At 33.6% G+C, this 8,976-nt stretch overlaps 1 long non-coding RNA gene across 1 annotated transcript; it reads right to left on the bottom strand.

The window, feature by feature from the left end:
* Positions 1–6,078: 6,078 nt before the first annotated feature.
* On the bottom strand, positions 6,079–7,507 carry LOC131624545 (uncharacterized). The gene is made up of 5 exons (XR_009290615.1): positions 7,181–7,507; positions 6,966–7,087; positions 6,711–6,776; positions 6,510–6,600; positions 6,079–6,428 (listed from the first exon to the last, which is right to left on the bottom strand). It is a non-coding gene; the product is annotated as an uncharacterized LOC131624545 (long non-coding RNA).
* Positions 7,508–8,976: the final 1,469 nt, after the last annotated feature.

Raw genomic sequence — 8,976 nt, forward strand, 5'->3', positions numbered from 1 at the left:
ATACACGCCATATATTCATGCTCACAACCAATGATTCATGGTTTATTCACTAAATGTCAATAACCTAATAATTCCTTTATAAGCAAGAAAACATGGAGAAATGGAAAACAAACATGATCAATGAAGATATCTATCATCATACTACACATACACACCACAAAATCATGTTCATAACTTCAAAACTCACAAAACTCATAATCTACCATTGTTGGCCAAAACATAGAAAATGAACAAGAACAAGAACAAAACTCACAAAACTCATAATCTAGCTTTGGTTTGATCTTCTCACAAAAATCTCTTCTTCTCTTTCTCTTTGTTTTTCTCCTCTTTCTCTTCTTACTTTTCTCTCTATTTCTTTCTTTTTCTGGTTTTCTCTCTTTCTATTCTCTCTTATCTCTTTTCTATCTCTCCTTAGCTACTTCCTATTCACTAAAAATATCTAGGGCACTCAACAAAATATCTCACAATGCGGTCTAAACTTAATTGCACCAAAACCCCCAAAACGCAAAGTAACACGTCATATATATTTCTACTACCGAAAACGTAAAAATCATCGATTAAATAATAATCTACTATACCGAACTATTACCGACTGACACGAATCAAAAAGGTAAAATTTAGGAAAATACAGCAAACATCACAATTAATCAGAAAAACACATTTACGGGCGTTACCATTACATTGGAGTTCAATCATCCAAGCATGCTACATATGTGCCTCACACTGCTGGTAGATAATAAGTGAAGCATGCCATGAAGATCATTCACTTTCTAACGGATTTGAATCCTATATTCAAGAGATTGTTGATGTTGTTGTCAACAGGTATGGTTAATTAGGGTTTGTTTTTATGCTTTGAATTTTTATGGTTTTGCATTGCGTTATTTTGCCTATTGGGTGTTTTTATATATTGATCAAGGGTATACTGGAATGCTTAATTTAATGTTGATTTGTTTTTTTTATTTCAAAGTATAATTTTATAGATGGAGCTATTTATTTGGAGAAAGGAATGGTCATTGTCCATTTTCCTTTTGTTTTGTTTAATTGATTGCATCATTTTATTTGTAATAGCTCTATCTGACCTACAAAAGTGACGTATACAATTCTACTTAATGAGTTTGTGAGAATAAATCATATTGAAAAAGCATTTGAGATACATTCTTTAATGGAGAAATCTGGTTTGATTTCAGATGTTTACACATATGGTGTACTAATACATGGATTATGCACGAATGGTATCATGAAAGAAGCATCTAAACTGTTTAAATCATTGGATGAAATAAACTTGGAACCAAGTAGTGTCATATATGATATAATGATTCATGGTTATTGCAAAGAAGGAAGCTCTTATAGGGCTCTTAGGTTTCTTAAAGAAATGATTGGGAAAGGAATGGTTCCAAATGTGGCAAGTTTTTGTTCTACCATAAGTCTTCTTTGCAAGGATGCAAAATTGAAGGAAGCTGAGCTTGTTTTACAACATATGGTAAATTTGGGACTAAAGCCATCGATTTCTTTGTAAAATATGGTTCACAAAGACAAAAGTGATGCTTTGGTTGTTGATCTTGAAAGTGTAATATAATTTGTAATTCATAGTGTTACTCTATTCAATCCATATAATCCTGTTTTTGTTTTTCTGTTTACAAGAGCTTTAAATTTATTAGAATGTCTTAAAAGTAAAACATGTGAACTTGGAGATTTTAAATGGTCTTGAGGAGAATTGAACTCTTCCCCTAAAGTTATTGCAACATTAATTTTCTTAATTCAAATTGATTTGAATCTTTTGAATATTTAAATTTTTTCTTTAACTATCATTAATTACAGTCCCAAATACTTCTTTTGACGAATAAAATAACGAATAAAATATGTAGTATAAGTTATTTTATTCAAATTACTTTATTCAAATTACTTTTTAATATTTAATTTTATATTTTGATTTGGTCTTAACAATATGCAAATCATATTTACACTTATTAATATATAAAATAGCCCATGATTTAAAATATCTTGACTGTTTTAAATGTACTATATAACCTCTATAAAACCTATTTAGAGAGGTTAATTAAAATTAGGTGTGATTTTAAATGAACTATAACCTCTATAAAAACCGAAAAAGTATATTAAGTTATTTTCTATTTTTTATTAATCAAGTTTAATAATATATATTAAACCTTATTATATATATATATATATTTTTTATTAATATTAATCCTTATTATTCAAGGATAACAATATATATTATTAGTATTATTAATATTTAATTTTTGGACTTTTTAAAATCGAAAATTTAATATTTATGATATATTTTATTTTAAACCCTAAACCCTAAATGTGATTGTGGTTGTCGTTTTTTTTACCTCCCCGTTTCACTTGGGAGGACGGCACGCTAGACCCTTCACGCGAAATTTGGAAGGAGAATGCGCCCGTGGTGGGATGAATTTTATTTCAGTTCTTCCTACGATATCACACGAACTTTCTTATTGTCCTACGAGTAGGAAAGGGAAAAAAAAGATCTCAACTAAACCCTAGGAGTTTGCTAAGTGTGGGGATTTCACCTAGACTAGAAATTCTGGAGTCCGGGAGGTCGGTTATACATAGGGAAGTGTTTAAACACCCTACATATCTGTAGTACTCTACAGGAACCTTCTCTGTGTCTAAATGTGTTTGTGCTGCTAATGATTATTGGGAAAGTTTCTCCTTTGTGTTAGGAGAAGGAATTGAATTGAATAAAAGAAAGACAGACAGACTATTTTTGGTATTTTATTAGCTCGCTGAGATTCCTTGTGAACCTCATGCCTACATATCCCTAATGGAAGTCAGAGCTTAATGTAGTTCGGGGAACTAATTAATTATTAATTATTTTTGGGTTCCTTGCTTGAAGCTCAAGGTTGAAGCTTGAATTAAATCTCTGTTTACAGTAAAGAGACATGAAGTCATCTTTATAGAGAGGTATTTCTACTATTCCACCACAAACATTTAAAAGAGTGACAGAATGATTGAATTCATTTCATTAAGAGAGTGACCTTACTTGTGTGTTTGCAAGTATGCTAGTATCTCTTAAATGAAAGAAAGATGCTCGTCCAAATTAGGGAAAGTGTACAAGTCTGGGGATGTGCCAGAGCATGTCTTTCAGAGTCCTAAATGGGAGACTTTGATTGAAATTGAAATGTGTAATGTTTGTTTGTTTGAATGTGGTGAGATAGAGGAAAGATCTCTCTATAGAGATAAGCTATGTCTATCTATTGTATAAAAGATTTGATTTTTTAACTGGCTTGTATGAGGCCCAAGCTTGAGGCTTTTTGATTGATTGATTATTATTATGACTCTGGGAGAAAACTCCATTGGGGATTAATTACAAGGAATTTTGGTGTTCTGTACAAAGCCCAGAATTGAGGCTGACTCTACTTAGGGAAAATCTATTTTGATGGGTTTTATTTGGTGTTCTATACAAAGCCCAGAATTGAGGCTGACTCTAGCTGGGAAAAATATTATTTTCTGCCTTGTATGAAGCCCAAGGTTGTGGCGGACTCTTAAATAAACTGAGTATGGATGACTCTATGGGAAAAGATCCTAGATGTTAGGAATCTTTGACATATGAAATATGGTTTATCTGCCTTGTACAAAGCCCAAGGTTGTGGCTACTGAACAATGAAGGACTCACTGGGGAGACTCTATTATCTGCCTTGTACAATGCCCAAGGTTGAGGCTGACTATTAACAGGGGAGTTTTATTGTTTTTGTGCCTTGTATGAAGCCCAAGGTTGAGGCTAACTGTTTTTGTTGGGTTTTTGACTCTACTGAAGGATTTATTTATTAAAAGACTGATTTTTTTTTGGAAGCTAACCCTTTCCAGGGATTTTGACTCAGCTGGAGAAATTGTCTGTTAAAAGACTGATTTTTGTCATGTTTTTGGAGGCTGACCCTTTCCAGGGGTTTTGACTCTTTTGGGGAAATTATCTCCTAAGAGAAATGAATCTTTGGTTTTTGAAGAAGTGATTTTGGAGGCTAACCCTTTCCAGGGGTTTTTTATTAAGATGAAAGAATGATTTGGAGGCTAACCCTTTCCAGGGATTTTTATTGAAAATGAAGGAATGATTTGGAGGCTAACCCTTTCCAGGGGTTTTTTTGTTAAGATGATTGGCAGAAAGATTATCTAGTGGAGACTTCTTGTTTAAAGCCCAAGATGAAGGCTGACACTTGCTGAGGATAAGCAAACATGGATCCTAGACTTTGCTAAGGAAAATTGATGAAGATAAGGGTGACAGAGACTGTCCATGTCTCTCATTCCAAAAGGTGTACTCAATGTAAAATTGAGACAAACTTAGCTTGTTTAAAGTCTGGTTTAAATTGGAAGAAACTCACCAGGATATGTTAAGAGGTGACTAAAGACCTGTTCCAATGTTTATAAGAAACCTGGTGGGTCCTTGTATACGAGCTCAAGAGGAAGCTGGAAATGCTTTTAAGAAGCCTGTGGGTCCTTGTACAAAGCCCAAGAGGAGGCTAATCGAGGGTCATCGAGGGTCCTTGTTATAGCACAAGAGAAACCTATGTGGTTTTGAACTTATTTTGGCTTTAAGCAAATGGGTAAGAGGTTTCACCGGGAATAATTCCTCTTTGGGTGGATGTGTCCTATTTTTTTTGGATTCTAAGGTTTTTGCCAAGATGTTTCACCGGGAATAATTCATCTTGGGGGTTTGTGTCATACCCCAATTTTTGACCTAAGATACCACCTCATATCATCTGCATATGCATCATTTGCATCTCTAACAAATTGCATAGTTTGTGTTTGCTATTTGTGACTCAGCAGGATTTAATCAGGAAATCACTCATCAGTACAAGTAACAATCAATTAGGGTTTTGTTCTCCCTTCATCTCAAATGAATCATCTTCATCAACAATCAACATTTGGTCCTCAAAGATTCACTTCAACAAGCTCAAAGGCTCTGAATCAACCAAATTAGGGTTTTGACTGAAGATAGCATACTCCTGACTTTTGCTCAGGATTTGACCTAATGATTTGGGACATGATATCAAGACCTCAGGTGCATCATTTTGACCTAATCCATTGGCTCAAGACATCTCCTACACAAGGATTGATCAACAGTGAAATTTCAAATCATCAGAATTAGGGTTTTGAACTATCAGGGACTGAAATCAGGGATCACATTTGGGAAACCCTAAAAATCCCCAGGAAGTCAATCAAAGGTTTCAATCATCTTCAAATAAAGTGTGCCATATCCATTTGTGTGATTCAAGAGTTTTGATTGGAATCTATTTCAAGATTTTGGCCTATGGATTCGTCATGGTAAAGAAAATTGTTTCTTATGGATTATTTGAAAGATGATACAAGTTTGAAACAATTCATGGAAATTTCACCGAAATTGCAAGAAATATCTTTTAGTCCATTTGTTGAAAGATTATTTCAAGTATGGTTTAAAACCATAAATTCAAGAATTAAAAGTTCATTGGTGCAAGAACATTCTTCACATTACTCCAAGGATTTCCCATCATTTTCTATATCAAAGGGAATTGAATTTCAAATTCAAAATTCATTCAAGAAAATTCAAACTTCATTTTTGAGTAGCAAATCCATTCAAGGATTCTAAGAGAAATTCAAACATTACAAGTGAAGTTCTTTTACATGAACAAAGTTCTAAATTTCAAATGCATTACAAGTGGACTTTATCCAAAATTCAAGAATTACAAAATTCCATTCATTTGCAAGAATACAAAGTTTCATTCATACAAAGTTGGAATTACAAGGAAAAGAAAAAAATAAAACTTCAAATGCAATTCTTGAATTCTTCAAGTCTTCATTCTTCAAGATCAAATTGCTTCATGCTTTTCTTCAAGGTCCTCATGCAACATGAAAAAAAAGAAACAAAAAGAGGGGTGAAATTAGCAAAAGTCAAAGAAAGCCAAAGAGAGATTTTTATGTCATAAAATTATGCAACTTAGAGATATCATAAAATGACATAAAAATTTACACACATGGCTTATATCATGAAAAATATCTTTGCATAAGAATATTCTTATTCTTATATTTTATTCTTGCAATGATGAAGAATATATTCTTTTTCTTATCTTGCAATGATTGAAACTTGCCAATCAAGATTACCAATTGCCAAACACTCCCTTAACTTTGCCTATAAATAGGAAGTTCTCTCATTGAAGAAAATCACACCAAAGCTACTATACTACTAGCTTTCTCACTTCTCTCTTTTCTCTCATAGTTTTCAAGTTTCTTGGCAAGAAGAAGCAATTCTTCAAACCAAAGAAAACCACTTGAGAAGTGAGAATTCCTAGTTACAAAGTTCCATGGTTTGAAGAGAGTGAAGAAGAAATTCTTCATACCTTGGTGGAGAGTTCCAACTTGAAGTCCATCTTCAAGTCTCCCTAACATCCAAAGAGGTGGTGGCCATCTTCATCAAAAGCCTACAACAACAAGCAAGGTGTTAGAGAAATTGTTAGTAACAATTCAAGGTTGTTAGTAACAATAAGGAATTCAAGGTGTACCTTCAACAATAATCCGGCGAAAACCTCCTCGCCGTAGGTAAGCTAATTTCACTCTTACTCTCAATATTGTTGTTACCATGAACATATTTCCCTGTTAAAAACAAAATTTCCAGAAAAAAATAGAGAAAGCATGTATAATTGTATCATTAAGGAGAATTGTGTCATGAAGAAAAATTGAGTAAAGCACACTTGGGTCTCTACCTCTGTTTGTGAAAGAAACCGGGTTATACGGTAAGTTCTTCTTGTCGAGATAAGATCCCATGGCCACTGAAAATTCATAGGTGCTGTAAGTGAAAACAAAAGCAGAGACAAAGACAAAACTTGCGGTTCATTTTAAGACATCATTAACAACAACAATCCAAAACTGAATTCTAAACAACACCGACACAGCAACCATCAACTCAACAATTCAGCAACAGGATCAATTGCACAGAAACAGAAAGAACTACAACATACCTCAACAAATCCGGCAAAGACCTCCTTGCCGTAGGTAAGTCCGACTACACTCTCATCCTTAAATTTATCCTTAAATTTGTTGTTAGTTGTTGTTGTTAGCTTTTGTTGTTCTTGTGTATCATCTGAAAATCAAAAACAAGAGAGCATAAGTTATTGTTGCTACTGTCATAAGAAACTGAATTGCACCATAGAAACAAAATTTGTGAGAACCATACCTTTAAAATAACTTCCTGTTCACCCATGGCTGCCGTGAAACTAAGAGAGATTGGTTGAGCGTTGTTGTTGTTGTTCACAAAGAGAAATCGCGAGAGCTTGAATGAGAGTAACTGAGAAATTAAGCCATGGCTGCTCGTCACAGGTTGTTGTTCTTCGTGATAGGCAACAATCGAAGGAGGAAGAGGTAGCGTTTTGGAAGAGAGAACCCAGAGCGAGAGTGAGGTCGATTCGCGAGATAAGCTGAAGGTTGTTGTTCAATCGATTTTCAGAGGAAGAGAAATGTCGTTGTTTCTCTTTTTGTTCTTTTTCAGAAAAAAACGTGAGAGATAAGGGAGAAGAGGCGCTGCCTCTAGCTTTTGTTTCTAGGGTTTTTTAACTCTCCTCAATTGTTCAAGGGCGGATCCGGGTTCCACCTGACCCGACCCGGTCCGGCCCAACAATCTTTTTTTTAATTATTCAGCTTTAAGTCAGTTGGGCTCTCACCCCCTTTCAGGTTTTCTACACCTCTGGCCCATTCAATTAGTTTTTTTTACTAATTCTCCTTTAACTTTTTCTATAAATATTTTTTATATAGGATTTTAATTTTCTTTTCCTTATTAAAAAATCCAAAAATATATTAGATTCATATTCAAGTTTGTGTTTCTAATTATTTTATCTTTTCATGAAAAAAACACAAAAATATCTTAGATGCATATTTAATTTCATGTTTTCTAATTATTTTCTTCCTTCCATGAAAAATCACAAAAAAGGATATATTTTCTTAGATTAATTTCTTTTGAATTTGATATTTTCATATAACTTTGTGTAGTTAATCATTTAAGTTTCTATTTGATTACTGTTGCACATTACTTGAACTTTCTAACTTCATCCAAGACTTCGAGATTATTTCTCTGTTGCCTTTTGGATTTGTTTGTTTTGTTTGGTCTTCCATTTGCTGTAGAATTCCATAAACAATTACTGGATGATCATGGAATGCTGAAAGCTGTGAGCTTATCCGATGTTCTATTCTGCTGGTGTGGATGCCTAATATTTGAAGATCAAGGTAACACCTCAAACTCAGAAATCCAATTTTCTCATTCTTCGAGGTAAGCCTAAAACTCAATCAACTGTTTTGACAACAGTAATCAATTCACTTTCAAATCATTTCAACTCATTTTCAAAACAAGTGGGGCCTCTCGAATATTAGAGAGTATAAGACCCACTCTTTTTTCTTTTATACAATTTTTCTTTATACAGAAAACTCTTTCAAAACCAAAAAACTTTCAAACGGTTTTTTAAAACCTCGCGTCTGTAAATAAAACAATCAACCATGTTTTATAAAATACCATGGGCCTCCATGTAGGTATAAGTCCCGAGCCCCTTTTGTACATACCCATTCCAGTACATGAAATTAGGTATTTCATTGTACGCTTTTTTGTACATACACTTTTTTTTACATACCTCGATCAGTTTGTTTTTTAACTTTGAATAACAAACCAAAAATGAAGGTTTCTTTAAATCTTCCCAAAAATACCATGGGCCTCCATGTAGGTATAAGTCCCAAGCCCTTTGTAAATACCTGTTTACATAGCTTTGAATAAACTCAAGTGGACTTCTCCTCGAGTATAAGTCCCGAGCCCCCGTGTATACAAATGGAGCATGCTTACAGGTATATTTCCTTCATAAACTCCATTATATACACACACTTTGTCATATATATATATATATATAACTGTTCATATTTGTTCATGTACTTGTTCATATTTGTTCGTACTTGTTCATACTTGTGATTGTGTTATATATACTTGTTCAACTT

This window comes from Vicia villosa, linkage group LG1 (assembly GCF_029867415.1).
Source record: "Vicia villosa cultivar HV-30 ecotype Madison, WI linkage group LG1, Vvil1.0, whole genome shotgun sequence".
Lineage (NCBI taxonomy): Eukaryota > Viridiplantae > Streptophyta > Magnoliopsida > Fabales > Fabaceae > Vicia > Vicia villosa.